Raw genomic sequence first — 25,978 nt, 5'->3', positions numbered from 1 at the left:
AACAAAGGGATGCTCTTGTTTCTGCCTTGCTACTGCAACTCCAGTTAGGAGTCAGAAAGAAGACAAGAGAGGGAAAGCCTGAGTTGGAATTTTAAGCCAGATTATGATGGAATTAATAATCTTGAGTTAACCCCAAATTACTACCTGTAATTGAGAAAATTTGGAATATGACAAAAGAAGCTACACAAATCATCAGAGTAACACTAAGTGGAAAATATTGCTCTTATAACATTAAAATCTCTTATTTCTCCCCTACCCCTCCTACTGTAAGGCTCCTTAAGTATAGCTCCTGTCTTCTTTGAACGCTTTAAAATCAACTGCTGGGCTCAGATAATTTCTGCTATATTTACTACAGATTCGGAAAGAATTCAGTAAGGTCCCTTTCTAGAACTACATTTTTGAAGTCTGGGAGACTTTTAAACAGTGCATGTGTGTGTGTTTGAATGTATGTGGGGATGGAGAAAGGGTCATAGAATCTATTGCTTCTAGAAATTTCCTCTGACTATATGAACCACATGAAGTATTTTCAACCTCAGAGCTAAGAAAAGCGTATTATCTTAGAAACTGATAAACTCCTTAATAAGTAATAGCTTAAATCATGTGAAATATTTGATGTTAAAAAGGGGTCCTCAGGACTTCCCTGGTGGTCCAGTGGGTAAGACTCTGCATTCCCAATGCAGGGGGCCCAGGCTTGATCCCTGGTTGGGGAACTAGATCTCACATGCATGCCACAACTAAGAGTTCACAAGCCTCAACTAAGAAGTCCCATGCTACAACTAAAAGATCCCACATGCCGCAACGAAGATCCCACGTGCTGCAGCGAAGTTCCCACGTGCCACAACTAAGACTCGGCACAACCAAAATAAAAAATAGTAAATAAATTAAAAAACAAATAAATATTTTTTATGAAAAGGGGTCCTCAATCAAGAAACATTGGGGTGGGGGGCAATGTTCAAGACACTGGACACTAACACTCTTGGGGAACGTCTGTAATATATGTTATATTCTGTAAGATGCTGATAGTGTTTTGACTTGAACAGTTGAGTGCTTAGGAAGGAGTTGGGCAAACAATGCCACAGACTATAAACCATAGTTTCTAAAGGCATCAGTGCTCTAAGGAGATATAATGAACAACTCTGCTCAATGATCCAGATGAGTTTATGCAAATTCATTGACTAACCATTCAAATTAGACTGACCTAGGCTGGAAGTTTAGGAATAAATAAGTGTGTAATAGACTGATTCCTTAAAAGTAATGGATTTACTTAATATAGACCTCAGGAAACAAGTATTTTCTACGTGCTCTTCCAGCTTCCAAAGAACTTGATTTGGAAAGCAATGATTAAATATATAGCATCTTCCCCGTAAGAAAGTTGTTCTGGTAAATCTGAAAAAGACATTAAGAACTAAATGGAAAGGGATAGAGAGGAAACCATGGGACTTTGTGGGATAAAGACATAGCCACCATCAATTTAAAGGCTGGATGCTTAAAGGATTCAAAAGACCCTGTTATAGATACAGTACAGGGATGATTTATGAAAATAAGAGTAGGCCAGAAATATTTATGCAAATTAAAAACACTAATGTGTAGGAAAGTGTGAAAAAAATGTTTTCATGGCTCAAAAAAGTCAAGCAGATAATAGTCAGTTTTTGTTTTTCTTCATTTTATACCTGAATAAAGTTTTTTTCTCTTCCCTCTAAAGAAGAAGAAGGAGAAGAAGAGGAAGAAGAAGAAGAACAACAAGAACAAGAAGAAAGAGGAGAAGGAGAAAGAGAAGGAGGAGAAGAGGGAGAAGAAGGGGGAAGGGACGGGGGAAGGGGGAGGGGGAGGAGAAGGAGGGGGACTGGAGGGGGAGGAAGAGGAGGAGGGGAGGGAAAGAGAGAAGGGGACGGGGAGGAGGAGGTGGTCAAGCAGGGTCTCACATCATCTATAATGTCATATATCTGGTCTATTGGTGCTATTGGGGCAACATAAACTGGAACGTTTCAGGGGGATGGGAAATATTACCAATAATATATTCATAACACCCAGGACCAAACAAGACCTTGAACACATATTTCCCCTTCCACTACTCTCCTCTTCTCTTGTAACTTCCCTGTTAGAAGTTCACCAACACTGAATGCACAGGTTTGCCTGAGGCCAGCAGCATTAACATGTGCAAAGCAAAGAGATAAGCACTAAACACCCGCAACTAACAACAAGAAGGGGACTATCCTGCGGACAATTAGAGATGAGTTTGAAAGGAGGCAAATGTTACTAGGCTACCATCTTGTCTCAAATTACACCTCTTGATTCAACACAGTGCTTGGTAGAACAATGGACAATATTTGAAGCCTCTGTTTTTTAAAAAACGTGTGTAGTACAATGGCCTTTAATTAATGTGGGAACAGGGAGAAATTGCCTACTAGGCTAATTTCACAATTGCAATTTAGCACAAGCCCCCAAATTTGACAAAGATGAATGTTTTCTAGTATCATAGGTTTCATAAACAGATGAGAAAAATACATTTATCTGTAAATCTTAGTCAGGAAGGAGTGATATATTCTCATTTTGTAACATTTATTTCCTCATAGAATTGGTTAGGGACTGTACTCAGCTTGTATATCCAATTCAGTCAGTAAAAATTCATTGATAGTCCATTACTATTTGACAAAGTTTCGTGTAAGGACTCCAACTAAATCCTCACAAACCCCAGCCTGCTTGATACTTTTTTCCTCTCCACCTTTTCAACTTCATCAAAAGTGATGCATTATAAACAGATATATTTATCTTCCAGCTAATCCCCAATGGATGGAATAAAGAGCTTGACACCAATTTTAAGCTTTTCTTTTTTTCCTCCCCTAATCATTTATTGCAGAAGAAAAATAGTGCTACAAAAATGGATTTTTTACAGCAGGCTCAATAAATCCTTGGTGCATTTCTCTTATTCTCTGTCCCTCTGCAAACATGCCTCTATCAAGATTAATATTAAATTCAGTCCAAGGCTGAGCACCAGATTTGAGGAATGACAAATTCTTCACCATTTCCCTACAGATCTTTTACTTTTTCTAAGTTGAGAATTTCAATCCTGCCCTGGAAATAGACATGGTGGAAAAGCACAACTCTCACTGGATATAAGTCAACTTTTTAAAACTCTGATACACTGATGTAACTGGACTTTTTGATGTGTTATTTGATCTTTCATCCTGCTAATTTTGGGGGGACTTTCTGCAAAACTTAGATCATTCACAGTTGAAGTCCGGTCTAGTGTTTTGAAAGGAGAACAAAGAATGAGATGAATGTTTTTAGGTCAGTTGTTCCTAAACTTTGGATTTTGTCAGTAAAATATGTTAAAAAAAAAAAAACCCTAGAGGATGAAAATAAGAGGCAGATTCAAATTGTGTCAAGTACAGACATACACTCACATAAAAACACTCTTACTTGCTACTATTTCTTTAATTTCAGGATAAAAATCTCAGAATTAAAAAAAAACAGTTTAAAAAAGAGTTGACTTTATGTAGAATTTTTTTCCTCTCATTTTGTTGCAGATTCATCCTGGTCATACAATAGTCTGCACCGCTGCTCTTGGGGACAATATCAGGCAAAGAAATAGAGCCCTTGGCTCACACAGTTCAAGACAGAGACCAACAGACCTGGCCTCTGATCCCAGGACTTTCCTTTGCTAAATAAATGACAATTTTACGAGCTTGCCTTTTGAGCAAAAGAACTCATTTTCCCTTCAGAAGTTTATGAGTTCATTTACATTGAAACTTCATTGTAGAGCTCAAAAAAGATTGTGAGGTACACTAACTAGGTACAAGAACATTACTAATAGGTGTACCCGGCAGGTCGTCTTTTTAGTTATTGTTAGTTATTTAGACCATCTTTGATATGGTTCCCACTTGACTCATCACTAGAAATTGGAGATGGAGACAGTCTTCAGTCAAATTCTGACCATTGCCATCTGAGCTGCATAGAATTATTGTGGACATTTTAATATATAGCTATTTTGTTAAGTTAACCATGAACCAAAAACACTGAATCACAAAGAAGCCCATTACAAAAAGCAATCTGTCTTATTCCAGGCACAAAAATCCCATCCACCTATTTGTATTCACACTCTGCTTTTTTAAAAGGGTATTTTTCCTCATTTTAACGTTTATTCTTAGAATCCTTACCATGACCCTGATTTAGAAGGCAAATTTTAGGTGACAAAAATTTCCTGAAGGCTCTCTGTTCTATTTTGGACTTGAACTATTTGAGCTGGGCAAAAACCTGCCTCAGGAAAGTAATTGTAACAAATTGATTACATGTTATTGAAATTAAGTGAATTCTGTGGACACCTGCTGAATGTAAGGCACTTCTGGGAAACCTTCCCTTATTTTTCATACTGTCTGTTCTGCTTGGAGAGAACAGTTTCTCTTGTTTTATGTCCTTTTATTGGAGAAATTGTCTTCAATTCTCCCCCATTCAACAGTCTGAGTTTGGGATTTGAGTTGCATTACCTTGCGTCTCAGCCCTTCTCCACTGGATTCCCCTGAGGTTCTCTGGGTGAGTGGTCTCCTGAGTGTCAGGTGGTAGCCCTGGGATACTTTCCCAGTTTTGCTACTCTAGAAAGATTGCCACCCAGCAGGTTGCATCTGGAAGGCAGGGATTTAATTGTTGTGTTTTTGTTTGTAGATTCTTTAATTGGTTAGAATCTGTGGTCCATATGGATTTTCTTAAAAAATGACCAGGTGGCTTCCCTGGTGGCACAGTGGTTTAGAGTCCGCCTGCCCATGCAGGGAACACGGGTTCGTGCCCCGGTCCGAGAAGATCCCGCGTGCCGCGGAGCGGCTGGGCCCGTGAGCCATGGCCACTGAGCCTTTGCGTCCGGAGCCTGTGCTCCCCAACGGGAGAGGCCACAGCAGTGAGAGGCCCGCGTACCGCAAAAAAAAAAAAAAAAAAAAAAAAAAAAAAAAAAAAAATCCTGACCCTGTCCACCTGTGAATGGCTGCAGGAAAGAAGAAATTAACACATCCCCTCCCTGAGGCTGGCCAAACCAGAAGTTATTTTGTAAGACTTATGGCCTTTTTACTTTACTTCCTCACCTCCTCCCCCTCTCTGTTCTATAAAAGAAACTAGCATCCAGACCCTGATAAGATGGTTCTCTAGGACTCTAGTCTGCCATCTTCTCAGAAATCTGGCTTTCTGAATAAAGTTGCTATTCCTTGCCTCAACAACTCGCCTCCCGATTTATTGGCCTGTGGTGCAGTGAGCAGACCAAGCTTGGACCCAGTAACATTTAGATGTGTGTTTCATGTTTCCAGGTAAATAGGTTCTTTTGGTTATTCTGTCATCATTTTCTAATTTATTGTTATCAGACATTGGGGGCTGTATGATATTAAAGCTGTATTAATTGCTGAAATGTGTTTTTTGGCCTAATACATGTGCTTGAAAGAAACACTGTTTCTTTATATCCTCTGCCATTTTTTTCCTACTAGTCTGTGTACTCCCTTCTTATCAATTTCAACATCTGTTTGTATAGATGGGGACATTAACACTCTCTCTGCTATCTGGGCTGCAAACATATTTTTCCAAATCTATTATTTTTCTATTGACTTTGTTGAAATCATCTTTTACCATATAAATGTTTTTACTTAATATTTATAGAGGGAAATTTATCTTTTCTTTTAATGCTTTTAGCATTCTATATTGCCCAAGAAGGATTCTAGCACCTTAAATGTACACAGACTCCTGTATGTTCTTTCTTTTTTTTTTTTTTAAATTTATTTTTGGCTGTGCTGAGTCTCGGTTGCTGCTCACAGCCTTTCTCTAGTTGCAGTGAGCAGGTTTCTTATTGCAGTGGCTTCTCTTATTGCAGAGCATGGGCCCTAGGCACGTGGGCTTCAGTAGTTGTGGCACGTGGGCTTAGCTGCTCCACAGCATGTGGGATCTTCCCGGACCAGGGCTCGAACCCATGTCCCCTGCATTGGCAGGTGGACTCTTAACCACTGTGCCACCAGGGAAGTTCTTCCTATATGTTCTTGAAGGGTTTTTATACATTTTTGTCAGGGTAAGATCCAGGTTTGAAGAATAAATTTCATGTAATTTTAACTGTTAAAAGACTTTTTAAGAAAAAATGCAAACATAAACATGAAATTAGATACAAAGTTGAATATTTGTTCAAAACCCGAAAAGAAATCACAGCAGAATAAAAATTTTAATATGTTGACAAATTCCTCAAACATTCCCCAAATCCAGAAAGATGACAATAGTAACTGACTGCTTAACATTGCTCTATAGTGTTTTTATTTTCTTACATATTTTCTTATTTTCTTCATATTTTCTGATCACCTCTCAATATAATTGCCATCGTATAATATTTTTTACAGAGAGAATAAAAAGGAAACTTAGTCTTCCTGTTAGTAGAGTCGATCAAAAATTGTTTTGTTACTGATAGTTGAGATATGTAAACCACATGAATTCAGACACAAATATCCTCACTATAGGACCACTGCATGGCTGTGATTTCAAATAGAAAATCTGAAAAACTGCATTTCATTCAATTCTAGCAATGATAAAAAAAATATGGTGCCTTTGTAATCATATACACTGTATTCTCCTGTCAACGCTTGAGAAGAAAGAACTATCATTTTGACTATATTTGATATTTCAATGAAAATCCCGTCTTCCACCATTAATTGTATACTGATGTTTGATGATTTGAAGAAGTTTCCATACATTGAGCTCTGGCTCCATATATTCCAAACCTTGTTTCTCCTCCACTCCCCTTGTTCTTTGTTGCCAGGCACAGTAGGATGTGATTAGAGTGTGGTACAAGCCGTGGTCCCGTATCTAGTGAGAAAATGCTGAGTGGGTCAGTGTGGTAGGCAGTGTTAGCTTCCTGGAGGCTGGTCCTACCTACAGTGGGCCGATTACCAATAACTTAACACAAAATAATTACAAATCACAGACATACATCCCACTAAGCCTAAACTAAATAAACTTAAACTTATTCAAACTCCCCTCTGCCAGATCCCATAAACCACTGTGGTTTCTTTGAGCTGTTTTGCAGATACTGAATCCCCCGCCAGGTGGGAGGAGTTAACTGTATGCTGCCCACAAGCAGGTGGACCCCAGACCGGTTGGAACCAGAAGGTTGATGATGCTGATTCCCACTTACCTCACCACCAACCAATCAGAAGAATGTCCACGAGCTGATCACGCCCTCTTTGAACCATTACTATAAAACTCCTCACTACCCCCTCCAGGTCAGGACACACAGTTTTGAGGGCATTAGCCTGCTGTGGCCCCTTTGCCTGGCGAAGCAATAAGGCTATTCTTTTCTACTTCACCCAAAACTCTGTCTCTGAGATTTAATTCGGTGTCAGGGTACAGAGGCTGGATTCAGCTTCAGTCCCTTCCTGGCAAATGGGCAGGCTGGTTGCTGTAGGGGAGAAGAGACAGTGGTCATACTGTTGGTGGATAAAAAAAACTTTGCTTTATGGCCCTACGGGCACAATGGTGGGGTCTTTCCTAGGGAGTTAGAAGCAGCCCATGCAAGTGAGGGGCTTATGTTCAAGTTAGGGGCTCCACCTCCCACTGAGGTGCCGGGAGTAAAGGCCCTGTGCCCCTGAGAAGTCCCAGCCTCAGGGGACCTTAGCACCCACGGTCTTCCTCAGCATCCCCTTAGGATCTTAGTGTCAGGGAGCCCAGACTCTCACTCAGGCCCCAAGTCCATGCTGCTCAGGGGACCCCAATTTCCAGCAGTCCCTTTATTTACAGGATCTGCTGCTTGGCTTATCTATGCTGCAGAAATCTCTGAGGCTCATTTCCAGGAAGTCACACAGTTCATGAAAGAGGAAGGAAAACTGTGTTTTGGTTTCTAGTTCTGTTATAAATCAAGCAGATAACAAGCCTCATCTGCACCTGTGTGTGTGTGTGTGTGTGTGTCTGTCTCTGTGTGCATACATGTCTATTAGATTATGATACTAGACAACCATTTATAAAATACATATGTGTGCATAACTGGATCAATAGATGATATGATGCTAGACAATAGAATTCATTACCTAAATATATTTATTTACGTAATATTACACTGCCTTCTGCCACAAAGGATTTGCATGACTTGCCTTAATATTAGCTCATACTTAAGAATATTTATCTAATCTAATGCAAACAAAAGATGAATGTTTCTCAAACCAAATGGAACAGCTATCTCCTGCCATCGTCTGTAACACATTTCTGCTTGTTAAGTGCCAGTGGGATGAATGTGGATGCTTCAAGAGCCGGCGTCAGTTCTGTCATGGGAAACATACAGGGAAGAGCTCAGTATGGGTCCCCTAGGACTTGTCTTCATTTTTTGTTTCAACCACTAGATATTATAAGCTTTGCCAGAGATGTTGAGGTTGGGGCTGTCATTTACCCTTGCCATACTCGGGAGAGGCTGAAACATAAACGCAAATGCCAATGTACTCAGTTGCAGTGGGTACTGCATTTGGCCGGGTAACCAGCACGGGTCACCCACCACGTCTCGATGGACAATCTGCTCCGAAGATCTCATTAGGAATCAGAATGTTCCAAGAGAGCAAAGAATATCAAAGGATGGATGGGGCATTTCAACAAGCACGGAGCAGGGAAATGGCATGGGCATTAAGCCACCACGTCCAGGTTCTAATTTTGGCTCTAGTACTTAGAGTCGTGTGGCCTTTAGCAGGGACTTTATTCTCTCCGAGCCTCTTCTATCCTCTTCTGTATAATGGGGATGATATGTGGGGTTGTTCTGAAGAATAAATGCTCTAGCTTGTCCCAAATATGATCTCATTTCATATTCACAACCGTTCTACAATGTCAAGACCATTGGACTGGCTTTACCAATGAGAAGAGAAAGTACCAGACCTCATGGTCCCAGTTAGAGGACACACTGGAATTCAATGCCAGGTCTCTGACTGCCCATCCTTCTTCCAGCTCTTCCCATGACACTCTTGGCCTCTCCGTGAAGAACATGGTAGCAGGAGGCCATTAGGTAATGTCATTTTTTACTGCCCACATCGGTGTTTCAGAGAGTATAAGAACATAGTGATTTGCCCCTGTCATAAACATCTACAAAAAAAGCGCCATGATAAATTTTCTCCTCCTGATACCCCAGCAGCCTTGATCAGGGCAGTATATTAAACACATTTTCCTGCTGTTTCTATGATTTCATTATCATAGCAGGTGGGAAAAGAGAGTCCCACAAGATCTCAGAGACCTGTTAGATGCCCCCTCAAAATTTCATGGAGTACTTAATTAAAATTTTCATAATTTTTAATCCAGATGAAGGAAAACATTCAGAGAGGTGTAAATAAATTGCTAAATCGGAACACAAATTGGGTGAAAAGGAATTCCAGAGTTTATTAAATAATTATCACCATCTCTCCCCACTCACCAATTCATCCTTGCTTATTATAAACCTTTAAGGAACCTTAAAATATTAGCCTTTTTGGCCACCAAAATATGGTATTCCTAGAAATTATATGTTTGTGTGTTCTTTTTATGCATGAAAATTAGAATGTTGTGCCTTATTAGTGACACGTGGGACTTGTCACTGTAAAATCTGGGCTAGGATATGAGCTTCCCTATGTACGATCTCTCTAACCTTGAACAAGTTTCTTCACTCCTTTGAGGTCATTTATAAATGGGCCCAATGGTTTTATCTCACCAGGCTGTTTCAGAGCATAAATAAATTAGCAGATGTTAACATAATTAATTTAATAGTATAAACATGTATTCTATCTGCAAAAATGCCTACAGGGGAGGGTGGATATGAATGCAGGTGTGGTTTCTGTTTGGAGTGGGAAAGTGGTAAGACAGGACTGTTCAATTAAAGAAAAAAGCACACACACACATACACACACACAGGTGTTGATGTCCCATCAACCTGGATTAAAACCATGACTTTATTACATACTAGCAAGATTCTTAATCTATCTGAGACTCCAATGTATAAAATGAGCTTAATACCTACGTTAAAAAGTTGTGGATATAAAATTGAACGATGGCCAGGAATAGACGCAGGCCAACATAGAGGGGCAGGGCTGGGCATAGGGAAAATTTGACAATCCCCATCTTTCCCCCTTCAGCTCCTCCTCGCAACACAAGCTGCGGGAATGCAATGATGTACCAGGAAGAGAAAACATGGGACAGCCACCATGAAAAGCTTTGATTTCTTCCCCTTTCTATTGCACTTCTCTCTCCTTGGGACTTGTGCTAAGAACTTGAACTGTACAATTTCATATCATTTAAGAAAGAAGAGATATTAGACAGTTCAAGGGGCAGCCACTTGGCAAACATGAAAGCCTGTTCCAAGACATCTTTATAAGCTCCGTCCCCATCGGGGTGCTCCACAGAGCTGCCCTCCTGCAGAGCTAACGGAGGCTTCAAGACCAGGCTGCTTGTGTCCCGTGGCAGCAATTAGAGAAGCTGCCCTCCAACGCAGGGCTTTATTTTATCCTGTGATTGCTAGGGAAAGCTACAAACAGCATCCAGCAGACAGTGATAGCATTACCTGCTATCATTGTCAATTTCTATTTCATTCATGTTCGGCTGCCTTAAATGCTGGAAAAGCAGTTTTACTTAAAAGGCTGGGCTCTGCACTTCCAGGTTTATCAGAATAAAGCAGAAATCAGGTGGGTTAGTTTTAAGGGCACAGGGAAAAACACAGTTTGGTGGCAAGAGGTTTTGAATTATAGTGGACAAAAATAGCCGAGTTCAGCTTAAGACTTTAAACATCCAAATCGGTGCATTTAAAATAAATGCCCCCATAGACTCCATCTGCACTCTCATGCCTTTTGTTATCAACATAAAGCAAGCTGCTCAGCAGTAGTTCTCATAAATTCCAAGTATTAAACCACACAGATTGCATTTGGGATTCAATAGCGCATTCTGAGAATGAACAATGTTTTTGCCTGGATACTTTTCAATAGTAGCAGGAGCAGTTATTGGTTTTTGAGAATTTAATTTGGAAATGATAATAGCTATTTACTGAGTACTTTAATGTACTAAGTAGGAACCAATCAAGGACTGTATATACTATTTCATTTAATTCTCACAAAACCATATAAGATACGTAATATTAAGGATGAAGAAATCGAGACTCAGAGAGATAGTTAACTTGCCAAAAATCCAATAACTAGTAAATAGTAGAGATACAGAACTTAAGAAAGAGGAAATATTAGAGATTCAAGGTGACAGCAGATCTTTCACACTCAAAAAACCACATCTTTTCCACCTGGCCTCCCCTCTGATATATGCAAACTAAATATTGCCATATTTCTCCAAGTATAAGATGACATCAATTGTAAGATGCACCTTCATGTATCACAAAGGAAAATAAATCTGCCAATTAAACTGACAATTCCAAGACACATTCGATTTCAGAAATGTAAAAATGTAGAGGAAAGAAGTACCTTTTAAGATTCATGAAAAATAGTCATGTAAAAGGTAGATGGACATATAAAGAACTAAGAAATAATATGATGGCCCACCTTGAGGGCAAGCAGATGGTATACAAGGCATATTCTGGGTATGTCCAAAGCCAAGGATAAAATTCAGGCGGAGAGTCATTGTCACTGTTTCAGCACTTCTGCCTGAAGGTGGCAGTGCAGGCCACTGGATATGGCCTTTGGCCGTCCTGGGGTATGGGCTTCAGAGGAGGACCAGGAGCAGATGGGAAACTTGTTTTCACAGCATTAATTTGTATCAGCCACTTCTGTGCTGGTTCAAACCTCAGTATCATTTCCGTCCCATTTCCCTCTCTTTTCCTGTTTTCTGGTGTCTTCTTTCTCCCCATTAACTCTTTTTCTACCCATATTTTCAAAGTCCAAAACAGGTAGACTTGGAATGGAAACAAAAGCATCCTTCTTTTCCTTCAAAAGTCAAATCAGAAGTTTGGGAGTTAGCTAAAGAGAAGGAAGCAGTGCCTTGATTATTCTAGGATGTTCTGGTGTCTTGATTATGTCTATCTGGAGAATATTCTAGATATAATCTCAAAATAGAGATTATTCTGTGTGGAATATATTTCTCAGGTAGGTCTTCCAACCTCTTGATGTAGCTGGTGATCAAATCTATTTGTATAACTTTCTTCCTAGAATCTTCAGATACCTCTCCAAGACCCATAGAATGAAGTCTCAGCATGTAAACCTGATTTAGACCACTTCCCCTACTTCCTTACCTACCACTTATGCCAGGCTCTGGCTACCTGAGTACACTTGTGAACACAGTGTCCATTCCCAAACCAGGAATCTCCTTGAAATGTTCTTACCCCTATTCTCTGCCCATAGAACATGCTCATTCTTCAAAACTAAGTTCTGGTCCTTAAGCCTTTTCTCACTTAAACCTCATTGGTCTCCACATACAGTCCTTAGCAACTCTCTGTGCGTATGTTCATTGATAGCTGGTCGTTTCATTAGGTATCATGGTGACAGTATTTCTCCCTGCCTTATTTATGTCTGTATCCCAAGCACCTAGCATAGGGCTGGGGTTATAGTGAATATTCAATTGATATTTATTGTATAAATAGTTGAATGCCTCTTTTCTAAAATATACCAGAACTGATATTCCCTGGGGAAGTTATTTTTAACTTTTGCACATTAAAATCACCTGGGAAACTTTTAAAACTCCTGATATTCAGATCATGAAATCAGAAGTTCTGAGGGTGGGGCCCAGACATCAGTACCTTTTAAGGCTCCCCAGGTGATCCCCAGGTACAATCAACATTGAGAATCACTGTCATGGCAGTGGTTCCCAAATTGTGGTACTATGATCATCAGTCTCAACATTACTCTCATCTTCTTTGAAATGAAAAATCCTGGCACAAACACCAAACTATAGAATCAGAAAGGTGGAGAGGAGGGTGATAAATATCTGTGTTTTAACAATCCTTTCAGGTGATGCATACTAAAGTTTGAAAAGCACTGTCCTAGAAGTTTACTTGAAATAAATCTATACAGCTGAGTAAATGAATCCTTCCCTCTCTTTTTTCTGATTTGATTCTGGCCTCTATTTCTTCCATACAGCCATGCTCACAGACAAACAACAAACTCATTTTAGTTGATTTTTTCTAACTTAATTTGGTCTTGTGATCAACATCACTTTATAGTAAAATAGCTTGAGAAGATATTTTACATGTTTTTTCAATTCTTAAAACAACCAGGGAAGTATTATTCTCCTGGCTGTTTTTTAACTTAAACAACCTAATCTTATACCTAAAGAAACTAGAGAAAGAAGAACAAACAAAACCCAATGTTAGTACAAGGAAAGAAATCATGAAGATCAGAGCAGAAATAAATGAAATAGAGACCTGAAAAACAATAGAAAATATCAATAAAGCTAAAAGCTGGTTCTTTGAAAAGATAAAGAAAATTGATAAACCTCTAGCAGATGCATCAAGAAAAAAAAAGGGAGAAGGCCCAAATCAATAAAATCAAAATTAAAAAGAAGTCGCAACCAATACCACAGAAATACAAAGGAGGATAAGAGATTACTATGAACAACTATATACCAATAAAATGGATGACCTAGAAGAAACAGGTAAATTCTTAGAAAAGTATAATCTCCCAAAACTGAACTGGGAAGAAACCGAAAATATGAACAGACCAATAACCAGTATTGAAATTGAATCAGTAATTTTAAAAACTCCCAAAAAACAAAAGTCCAGGACCAGATGGCTTCACAGGTGAATTCTACCAAACATTTAGAGAAGAGTTAACACCTATCCTTCTGAAAATAGTCCAAAAAATTGCAGAGGAAGGAACATTTCTGAACTCATTCTATGAGATAAGCATCACCTGGATAACAAAACCAGACAAAGAGAGCACAAAAAAAGAAATTACAGGCCAATATCACTGATGAAAATAGATGCAAAAATCCTCAACAAAATACTAGCAAATTGAATGCAACAATACATTAAAAAGATCATACACCATGATCAAGTAGAATTTATCCCAGAGATGCAAGGATTTTTCAATATCCACAAATAAACCAATTCAATACACCACATCAACAAATTGAAGAATAAAAACCATATGAGCATCTCAATAGATGCAGAAAAAGGTTTTGATAAAGTTCAATATTCATTTATGATTAAAACTCTCCAGAAAGTGGGCACAGAGGGAACATACCTCAATGTAATAAAGGCCATATATGACAGACCCACAGATAACATCATAATCAATGGTGAAAAGCTGAAAGCATTTTCTCTAAGATCAGGAACAAGACAGGGATGTCCACTCTCACCACTTTTATTCAACAGTTTTGGAAGTCCTAGCCACAGCAATCAGAGAAGAAAAACAAATAAAATAAACCCAAACTGGAAAGGAAGAAGTAAAACAGTCACTGTTTGCAGATGACATGATACTATACATAGAGAATCCTAAAGATGCCACCAGAAAACTACTAGAGCTCATCAGTGAATTCAGTAAAGTTGCAGGATACAAAATTAATACACAGAAATCTGTTGCATTTCTATACATTAACAACACCAGCAGAAAGAGAAATTAAGGAAACAGTCTCATTTACCATTGCATCAAAAAGAATAAAATGCCTAGGAATAAACCTACCTAAGGAGGCAAAAGACCTGTAATTGGAAAACTATAAGACACTGATGAAAGAAATTGAAGACTACACAAACATGGAAAGATATAACGTGTTCTTGGATTGGAAGAATCAATTGTCAAAATGACTATACTACCCAAGGCAATCTACAGATTAATGTAATCCTTATCAAAATACCAATGACACTTTTCAAAGAACTAGAACAAATAATTTTAAAATTTGTATAGAAACCCAAAAGACCCCAAATAGCCAAAACAACCTTGAGAAAGAAGAACAAAGCTGGAAGAATCACTCGCTCCCTGACTTCAGTCTATACTACAAAGCTACAGTAATCAAAACAATATGGTATTGGCAAAAAAAACAGACACATAGATCAATGGAACAGAATAGAGAACCCAGAAATAAACCCACATATTTATGCTCAATTAATCTACGACAAAGGAAGCAAGAACATACAATAGGGAAAAGACAGTCTTTTCAATAAGTGGTGCCAGGAAAACTGGACAATTATATGTAAAAGAATGAAACTAGAACGTTCTTTAACACCATATACAAAAATAAGCTAAAAATGGATTAAATACCTAAATGTAAGACTAGGTACTATAAAACTAGAGGTAAACATAGGCAGAACACTCTTTGACATAAATCACAGCAATATCTCTTTGGATCCATCTCCTAAAGTAAGGGAAATAAAAGCAAAACTAAACAAATGGGACCAAATTAAACTTAAAAGCTTTTGCACAGCAAAGGAAACAACTTACTGAATAAGAGAAAATCTTTGCAAATGATTTGATGGTTAAGGGGTTAATATCCAACATATATAAATGGCTCATACAACTCAACATCAAAAAAAAACCAAACAACCCGATAAAAAATGGGCAGAAGAACTGAATGGAAGTTTTTCCAAAAAGGAAATGCAGATGGACAACAGGCATGTGAAAAGATGTTCAATATTGCTACTCATCAGGGAAATGCAAATCAAAACCACAATGAGATATTACCTCACACCAGTCAGAATGGCTATCTTAAAAAAACCCACAAATAACAAATGTTGGTAGGATGTGGAGAAAAGAGAACCCTTGTACACTGTTGGTGAGAATGTAAATTGGTGCAGTCACTGTGGAAAACAGTATGGAGGTTTCTCAAAAAACTAAAAATAGAACTACCATATGACCCAGGAATTCCACTCCTGGGTATATATCTGAAAGAAACAAAACCACTAATTTGGAAAGATACATACACCACAATGTTTATAGCAGCATTATTTATAATTGCCAAGGTAAGGAAGCAACCTAAGTGTCCATCAACTGATGAATGGATAAAGAAGATGTGATATATATGCATATATATCACATATATGTATCACATATATATGTATATACATATACAATGGAATACTACTTAGCCATAAAAAGAATGAAATTTTGCCATTTTCAGCAACATGGGTGGACTTGGAGGGCATTATACTAAGTGAAATAAGTCAGGTAGAGAAAGACAAATACTGTATGATATCACTTATATTTGGAATCTAAAAAATACAACCAACTAGTGAATAAAACAAAAAAAGCAGACTCACAGACATAGAGAACAAACTAGTGGTTACCAGTGGGGAGAGGGAAGGGGGAAGGGGCAATAAAGGGATAGGGGGGAAGAAAGAAGGATTATTATGGGACTATATGAAATCATGTGTGTGAGACTTTTGAAAATTGTAAAGCACTATAGAATTTAAAGAATCTTTCATTCAATTAAAAATAAACAAATATGGCTTCCCTGGTGGTGCAGTGGTTGAGAGTCTGCCTGCCAATGCAGGGGAAATGGGTTCGTGCCCCGGTCCGGGAAGATCCCACATGCCGTGGAGCGGCTAGGCCCGTGAGCCATGGCCACTGAGCCTGCGCATCCGGAGCCTATGCTCTGCAACGGGAGAGGCCACAGCAGAGAGAGGCCCACATACCTCAAAAAAACAAAAAAACAAATAGAATCAAAAAATAGAAAAAAGAGAAACAGACAAAAAAATAGTTTTATGTTATGTGTTTTTAAACCACAATTTAAACAATAAAATAAATAAACGAATGGGAGGCAAGTGGCGGGGAGTTAAATTTTAGCTCTGCTTTTGACAAATGACTTTGCCTTTTTCATGTTTCAGTTTTCTTACTTATTGAGGCAATTGACCTAAATAATCTTTAAGGTCCTTTCCAATTCTAAAATCCAGCTGCATAGCTATGGGGGAATGTCTTAGCCATTGACTCTGAATAAGACAAAGTCCTCTATAGAACAAAATTTTGACTTCCAAAAAATCCCTCTACTATGCCCAATAGTATCAGAGAGAGAATCAATTCACACTTGATGCTTAGTGATCGGCTTCTCACAAAGTAATTCATGCTGGAATAACATGATGATAATTTGAAAAAGGATAATGTTTATCTTAAGGTAAATGAGTACCTAATTATTAAATATTCATATTGTGTTCATTGTATTTTTGATCATTAATCTTTGTGTGCAAGGAAAACTAGAGCAAAGGTCATTAAAAGAAAGATAATTATTTTAGAAATTATCCTAATGTCAAATGAAGATGGTCTGAAAGAAGGAAGTGACAGAGAGATGAAAAGGGAGGAATAGAGATGAGAAATGTTGAAGGTGAAGCTTGGTGGGCATTAGGAATGTACCAAAGGTGCTTCTGAGACTTCAGTACAAATGGATTAGGGTAACAATGATACAATCAATGTTTGTAGAAAGGATGGTAACTATGTTGAAATACACAAAAGAGAGGTTGGGTCCAGAGATAAAGAGACTTCTTGATGAGACAGAATGGTTTTGGATGGAGTTTTGAGACAGAGGAACAGCCAGTCTTGGGCTGAGCCTTGGAGCAGGGCTGCAGTTAGCCAAAGACATCACATTTGGAACAGGTGCTTTAGATGATATACAATTTAATAAATAAGGGAGTTTGTGAAGAAGGAAGAAGAAGCCCTGAGATGGATGTAAACAGGAAGGATGAGGAAGTGATGAAGACAGAGGAATGAGGCCAAAGACACAGAGGGTGGGCCAAAAGACTGCCCTATACCAGAAGGCAGAGGAAAGCGCCAACAGGAGGTGTTGGTTAACATCAATACTTGCTAACGTGTATGGGAAGGAGGACACTCAAAGTGAGAAAATTCCAGAAAAGGTAGAAAAGAAAGATTTCTAGGCCCGGATGGGAGAATTAGCCAATTATTCCTACTTGGTATAATAGGAGGGAAAGATGAGAGAATGAATGTTAAAAGAGAGTTTATTAGTCAAATATATTGCTAGAAGCCATAGCAGAAGAATTTAGCTAACTCATGCAAACAGCAATGTATTTGGAAGGATTTGGGGCAACTATCAAAATTCATAGGAAGACCAGATAACCAGCCTCAGAAAGGGGCTAAACCAAGGAAGACTGAGTTCAAAAAATACATGCAAGTTCAAACCATGGGATGAACTTAGGTTAGACCACTGCTACTGACATGGCTGCCCCTTGGACACTCAAACTGACAGCACAAGTGTCACCCTTCCACAGCTACTGTCAACTCAAAACTCTGAAACCCGCAACTGTTCTGCCAAGATTCAAAAGCCTGGTGGCATGTATCTTATTGGCTAAACCTCGATCACCTGCCCACTCCCCCACTGCCATGACTTTCAACTGTACTTGACCCTTCTGCTTTGGCAGGCAAAGCTGAGGCATACTTGGTGTCCTACCAGGACACTCTGTGAAATTCCCTCAAAACGTAAGGTTCTTACAATCATGAGTAGCCAAAACAAGAGAAACATATCCACCACATCCCTCCTTACCATTTCCCAGACCTGCACTTCAAAAACAAAAGCAAAACAAAATGCACAAAGGCAAAAGGCTTCTGCCTAACTTAAAAACAACTCACCCTTTTACAACGAAAAATATTCTACTCCCCAGACCACACCAGTAAAATTTCTCCTTTTTAATCAAGCTCCCAAGATTTGTGGCTAACATCTATTCCTGTTTTTGTTTTTGTTTTTGTTTTGGTTTTGTAGCAATTTTATTCTGATATATTGAAAACCACAAAATAATTACTGTGAGTGAAAAAATGTTGCCTGCCATATCAGTAAACAAAAGATGTTGCAGTCATCAAGCCATCACATTACAGTGGCCTGACGGTGCACCCTGAAGGAACTCAGGATAGAAACAGGATGCCTGCCATCAAGCCATCAGCCACTGTAGCCACTCCTTAATGGTGCACCCTGAGGAGACTCAGGATGGAAAAAACACAGGATACTGGCCCCAGATAGCAGAGGTGCATATCAAAGGAACGATTTCAATGAGCCCAGACCATTGTATCTTCCCATGCACAGAAAAGTGCTAAATTCATTAACTTGAGATATCTGGTTTCCTTTAATTAACAGTAATCTTTTGATGTTCTGACTACTTGGTTTTTGTTGCAAAAAGTCCTATATATCCTGGCTCCTCCCTTACCTCTTCAGACTGACACAGACTTAAGTCCTCACTTTTGTCCAAATAGAGCATAATTCTCAACTTTTAGGTTTTTAGGTGCGTTTTTTTACAGTTGACATTACAAATGCATATGCAATGTTGGTGGAAACAGACAAAAAAATAAGGAAGTTAGTTAAAACATTTAAGTGGAACAATGAGGAAGGAAATTCTGGATAATGGCTCTAGTCATTTTCTTTGCAACAGGTCTGGACTGTAGGTAATATTGATGGCTTACCACACCACAGCCCACTACTCCATGTCTTCTTTGCTTTCTGTCGTACTTAGGTAACTGCGGGGTGCTTAATCATTGGGGTGACCCAAAATGTCATACATGAGTATTTTAGCGCCTGGTGGTCCTGCATGTGTAGAGTTACAACAGTCTTTCAACTGTCTCGCACTAACTTTCTTGTTCTTTTTTAAAAAATGCTTCAGTTATATTTTGGATAGAAACAGAGATGATATTACTTGATAGTAAATCAACCCTACTGTATAACTATAAAGTGATGCCCTTTACCACATTGTAAGATTTTAATTATCAGCCAGCCTATTCCTGATTTCTTCATGGAGGCTTATGTAATATAAAATAATAAAAAGATGGCTGTATTCCCACTAGGTAATTTAAATCCCCACTCAAATCCTACACAAGTGGCCCCAACTGTTTATTATCAAAATAAATATTTTTAACAAAATAATGTTTAATAACAAGTCAAAATAACTCCATAGCCTTAAGCCAAACTTTGGCTTTACCTATGTAAATAATGAATAATATTTGCCTCTCTCTTATTAAACCATTTTCTATTCAAAGTAGAACAAGAAATATTTCACACTCGAATTCTTATGCCATAGGCAATGGTTATGGACTAAATTGTGCCCCTCATTCTTACGTTGAAGTCCTAGTCCCCAATACCTCAGAATGTGAATGTATTTGGACATATGGCCTTTTAAAGAGTGAGTAAGCTAAAATGAAGCAGTTAGAGTGGGCCTAATACAATATGACTGATGTCCTTATAAGAAGAGGAAATTTGAACACACAAAGAAACACCAAGGACTTGCCAGCACAGTGAGAAGACAGCTACCTGCAAGCCAAGGAGAGGAACCTTAGAAAAAATCAAACCTGTTGATAGCTTGGCCTTGGACTTCCAGCCTCCAGAACTATGAAAAAATAAATTTCTATTGTTTAAGCCACCCACTCGGTGGTACTTTGTTATGACAGCCCTAGAAAACTCATATAGCAACCAATTTAAAGAAACCAACAAAATCATTAGTAAAGAAAAAAATTTGTGAATTACCATCTGCATTCATTGGTGTTTTAAATATTTTTCACATATCATAATTGTATAAATTTTATAATTCTTAGTAAGAAAGCATACTTGAAAAGCCCAATGGCAAATCAGTTTTAAAATGTTCCTGCAGCTTTGGGGCAGGCTGTAAGGATCATCTTCAAAGTCTCCCAACTTACTTGATTAGAAGGCCAAATATTTGCTGTTTGTATTATTCTGAACTTAATTTAAGTGATCTGGGTTGTTTTTCTTTCAGCAAAAGCTTTATTTGATTAAGGGCATTAGGCTTGACTTCCAAATTTAACTGGCCATTTACTGAACATATTGATAAGTGCCTTAGGTCAACTACCCCAAAATATGACTCTAAGTCAGCATAGTACTGGAGATTTATGAATAAAGTAATCCCAAGGGAAAACTTGTGGAAAAGTGATGAAAGCAGGAAAAGGAAGGGGAGGAAGCCAAATAAGGACATGGTTTCAGGCAAAGTGTTACAGAGAGTCAGTTCAGTTTATCCCAAAGGAGATCTCTGGGGTGCAATTTGCATCTCAGCACTGGCTTGACCCAAGGCAAGGGGCACAGAGCTTTCCAACTCCCAAATTCATCAGTCATTGGCTTAGAGGCAAGGAAAATCTCAGAACCTGTCTGTTGAAAAAAGAGCAACAGGTGTTGGTTATTGAGAGCAAAATCTCCTTAAAGCCCTGGCTCCAAACAGTAGAATTAAAGGAACCAAGGACATCTAGTGGGAATACCAATATTATAAATTATGGTAATCATTGGATTATTTTGTTATTTCAACTTCTCTGTAAGGTTCTGGGCCTTATCCTGGAAGGTCTTCATTACTTCTGGAGCTGGCATAGCTTTAAGAACTTCAGCATCACTAAGATTTTTATTAAGCCTAGACACTCCTATCATTTCTACCATGCTCCCTTCTACTCCAGGAATTCCTTCAGAAAAATTATCAGGCATTCCCCCAAGAAAGCCACCTGGAATGAGTTAACTGAGATGCAATTATAAATGGGATCGTTTTCTTAATTTTTCTTTCTGATAGTTTTCTGTTAGTGTATAGAAACACAACAGATTTTTGCATATTGATTTTGTATCCTCCACATTTACTGAATTTGTTTATTAGTTCTAATAGTCTTTTGGTAGAGTCTTTAGAGTTTTCTATATGTGATGTCATCTGCAAATAATGACAGTTTTACTTCTGCCTTTCTGATTTGGATGCCTCTTATTTCTTTTTCTTGCCTAATTGCTCTGGCTAGGACTTCTAATACTGTGTACAATACTATGTCAAATAAAGGTGGTGAAAGGGGGCATCCTTGTCTTGTTCCTGATCTTAGAGGAAAAGATTTCAGTTTTTCATCACTGAGTATGATGTTAGCTGTGGGCTTGTCATATATGGTCTCTATTATGTTGAGGTACATAGAATGTCATTTTTATTTTTTCTCCCATTGGGCCCTCTCACATTCTTCTCAAGCCTTCTTTATCCTTTTCTTCCTCCCTTTGATCTTTTTCTCTCATGACATTCTTCACTTATACTCTCTGATGTTCTATATTTTTCTGTGCTCTTGGTTGATTTTTTTTTAGCATTGTGCTGGCACCCTCACTGTAATCCAGTTTACAAGCTAGAACAAAATCATGGGCTCCTTTTTCTGTGTCTCAGGAGAATGTGTGCTTTCTCCTGTCACTTTAGGCTGTGCTGAATCAGGATTTGTTTTCATCTCTATGACACAGCTTTGGATGGGAGTGTTTAGCTTCTGCAAATTGAAGAAGTCACTTACTCTTTTGGCCTAAACATTGACCAATTGAGAATTTGGCTTAATATGGTATGGCAGAAGTAGGTATATGAGAGATGTGAGGCATATCCTGATACAACTTAACTGTGCCTTCAGGGCCTGCTGAGACCTAACCTTTGTGTAATTCTACATGAAAATGTTTTGCTAAATGGAATAGACACACAGATCATGATGAGTAACTCAGGGCCTATGGTCAGCTGGTTTTGTATAACCAGATAAATTTTTATCAAGGCTCAATAGCAAAACAAAAGCTCTTTCTGTAAAGGAGAATAACTTCTTGCTGAAGAATAACTCTACTAAAACCCCAGTGGTCTGAGATTCTCCTCCTGGAGATTGTCATAGTCTCATATAATACTTTGATCTACTTCCAAAATTTTAAGTATCATCCACTGGATCTGCTTAAACTGCAATCTGGACTGTCTAGGGAAACTTCTTTTGTTCTGGGCCCAATTCAGATTGGGACATTGTATTAGTTTCCTACAGTTGTTGTAACAAGTTACCACAGCCTTGGTTGCTTGACAATAGGAATTTATTCCCTCCCAGTTCTGGAGGCCAGAGTCAAAAATCAAAGTGTCAGCAGGGTTGGTTCCTCCTGGAGGCTCTGAGGGAGAATCCATTCCATGCTTTTCTCTAGCTTCTGGTGGTCGCAGCAATCCTGGGCATTCCTTGGTTTGTAGATATATCACTCCAATATCTGCTTCTGTCTTCATGCTGCTCTCCCCTCTGTGTCTGCTTATATCTTTCCCTTTTCTCATAAGGACACTGTCCTTGGATTTAGGGCATGCCCTAAATCCAGGATGATCTCATCTCAAGATCCTTGACTTAATTACATCTGCAAAGACCCTTTTTCCAAATAAGGTCACATTCACAGGTCCTGGGGTTGGGGACATGGGGTTTCAATCCACTACAGAAATCTTTCCGATTATCCAATTATTAGCTTTAAATATCCATCCAAATAAAATATATATTCTTAATAGTACACAGTTCAAGGTGAAATAATGTGTCCTTTACTTTGGAAAAAAAATATTCCAACCTATCTCTGACCATGAAGTAGAAACCTGTTATATTTTCACAGAATTGATCTCCCACTCCATGACATACATGAGTTTTATTAAGGCCAAAGAAACTGCTTCTCTTCGGATTCTAGGAGCTCATGTCACCAATATATTTGACCTGTGTGGTATCTTATGAGAAGGTAAGATAGTCATGTCTCTGTATATTAAATTGTGGGAAGTGCCAAACAGTTGAAATAATTCTGAGCTAAGATGGTGATGACACAATGCAAGGTATCTAGCTAGGTAAAATAAACTGTATTCCAATGACTCAATAGGAGGACTTTTATTGATTTGCTCCTGGAAAAAGATTACATCCAAATAGTAGATGCAATTGATGTCACCACCTGCTAAGCTTAGGATAGTTTTCATTCTCTAAGACAAGTCCAAGACCAACTGACTCCGGCCAAATTTGAGAGTTAAGTAAAAATAAAACAGAAATCACTATCCCTGTATCTTTCAAGAATTTTTATAGTAGGAATTTCTCCACAGAAATTGTAATACATTTGCATTATTATTTTTGTAGCTAGAGAGAGCTTCAGGGGCCTCAACTTTGCTCTTCCTAACTTAATAGACCTTGTATTAAATATAGAAAGCATGTTTATCCAGGATAGAGGATATATGTAGCAACTCTATGCCCATGGACAAAAGGGTTTGATGACAAAAAGGGTTTGTGACCGACTAGAACTTGAGAGGCATTTGTGGATCAAACCTCCATTGACCCCTGTAAGACGATATTCTGACAGTGGAAAATCATGGTCTACTGAGTTCCCAAGAATTGGTGTAACATATAGCTAGTGTCCAGTGATCCTCAAAAAGTCTGAGTATCTCACTTTTCTAAGGGAAAAATAACCCTGATAAATAGCTTCAGGAAAGTTGGCTAAAAGATCCAATATATGTACTTCTTACTTTTTTTTTTTTCCAAAACCTGTCCTCAAGGGAAACCCAGTCTGGGAATTAGGCAGTGAGTCATGACATTTTCATTCAAATTAGGCTTCTATTCTCTAGACCAGGAGTTATTTTTCAACTATGAAAACCATGGAAAGGGGTATTTCCACTTTGGGGAAGATAGACTAGATGTATTTCTCCCTGTTCCTCTCACTAAGTACAACTAAAACTCCTGGACATCTCTATTAAAGAAGAAATAGACACGCCCACTAGCATAGCTGGAGACAGTCCATTAGTGTTCTGTGTGGGGTTGCTTTTTCTCTGTATTACCACAATCACTGAAGGTCCTCTCTTGTTTATCCCCCAAAGTTCAGCAGACTCTATGGGGCTTGCTCTAACATGGAACAATAATATTATAATTAGTTCAAGAATGACAATTCTACTATAACTTCACTTTTGTCTCCTGAGATGTCCAGACACCTTGTCAACACTCAGATTGTAGCTTTGTCTGAAGATGGGACTAACTATGAGAGGAAGTGGGAAATCCCTGTACAGAAGCAGAAGAGTAAGAAAGGAAAATTGTGATCTGGTGCCTGTCCTTGTATGTACATAATATGTGGGGGGTTACAGAATGCACTTGTAATTTATAAATTTATGCTGACAGATATAAGCTTAGCCAAAACATTTTTAAGGGAAAAAAGAGTGATTCTTATCACTTATGGTGTATTCTACTTCTCAACTTAATTGTAAATTACAAATAGAACCCACCTAATAGTCCATGTTAACCAACCTTCCTGCTTTGTCTCAGAATGAGGGGTTTCAAGGAACATAGGAATTTCAGTGCTAGACCTGAAACAGTCCTGAGCAAAATGGGATGAGTTGGTCACCTTACCTAATACAAATACCCGTCATATACCAAGGGTTGGCAAACAACCTGCTGCTTAACTTTTGTAAATAAAGTTTTATTGGAACACAGCCATAGCCATTCATTTACATATTGTCTGTGGTTGATTTCACATTGCACTGGAAGAGTTGAGTGGTTGTGAGAGAGACTGCATGGCCTGCAAAGCTGAACATATTTACTATTTTGCCCCTTACAGAAAAAGTATGCCAACTCCGGATCTACACATAACCTGGAGGAGATCTTGAAGAGGAGCTGTGTGCAAAGATAGCTAAAGGATTCATTAGGGATGACCAAACCCACATCTGAACTAGGTACCATACATACTTCACTATAGATTGACTAGCATAAAGTAGCTTTACAGGCACACCTCAGAGATACTGCGGGTTCCATTCCAAACCATTGCAATAAAATGAATATCATAATAAAATGAGTCATAATTTTTTTTGTTTCCTAGTGCATGTAAAAATAGTCTATTGAGCGTGCGAAAGCATTATGTCTAAAAAAAAGCATATATACCTTAATTTTATTGCTAAAAAATACTAACCATCAACTGAGACTTCAGCTAGTTGTGATCTTTTTGCAATAGTAACATCAAAGATCACTGATCACAGATCATCATAACATATAAAAAAATACTGAAACAGTTTGAAATATTGTGAGAATTACCAAAATGTGAGATAAGAACAGGAAGTGAGCACAAGCTGTCTAAAAAATGACACCAATAGACTTGCTTGACCACGATGGCTACAAAACTTTCATTTGCAAAAAATGCACTATCTGTGAAGCACAATAAAGTGAAGCACAATAAAATAAAGTGTGCCTGCACAGGGTGAAGTTTTGTGTTTTTTTAAACATCTTTATTGGGCTATAATTGCTTTACAATGGTGTGTTAGTTTCTGCTGTATAATAAAGTGAATCAGCTATACGTATACATATATCCCAATATCTCCTCCCTCTTGCATCACCTTCCCAACTTCCCTATCCCACCCCTCTAGCTGGACATAAAGCACCAAACTAATCTCCTT

The sequence above is a fragment of the Physeter macrocephalus genome, chromosome 11 (genome assembly GCF_002837175.3).
Source record: "Physeter macrocephalus isolate SW-GA chromosome 11, ASM283717v5, whole genome shotgun sequence".
NCBI classification, from domain to species: Eukaryota; Metazoa; Chordata; class Mammalia; order Artiodactyla; family Physeteridae; genus Physeter; species Physeter macrocephalus.
The sequence above is the reverse complement of the archived record's forward strand: the minus strand, read 5'-3'. Positions refer to the sequence as shown.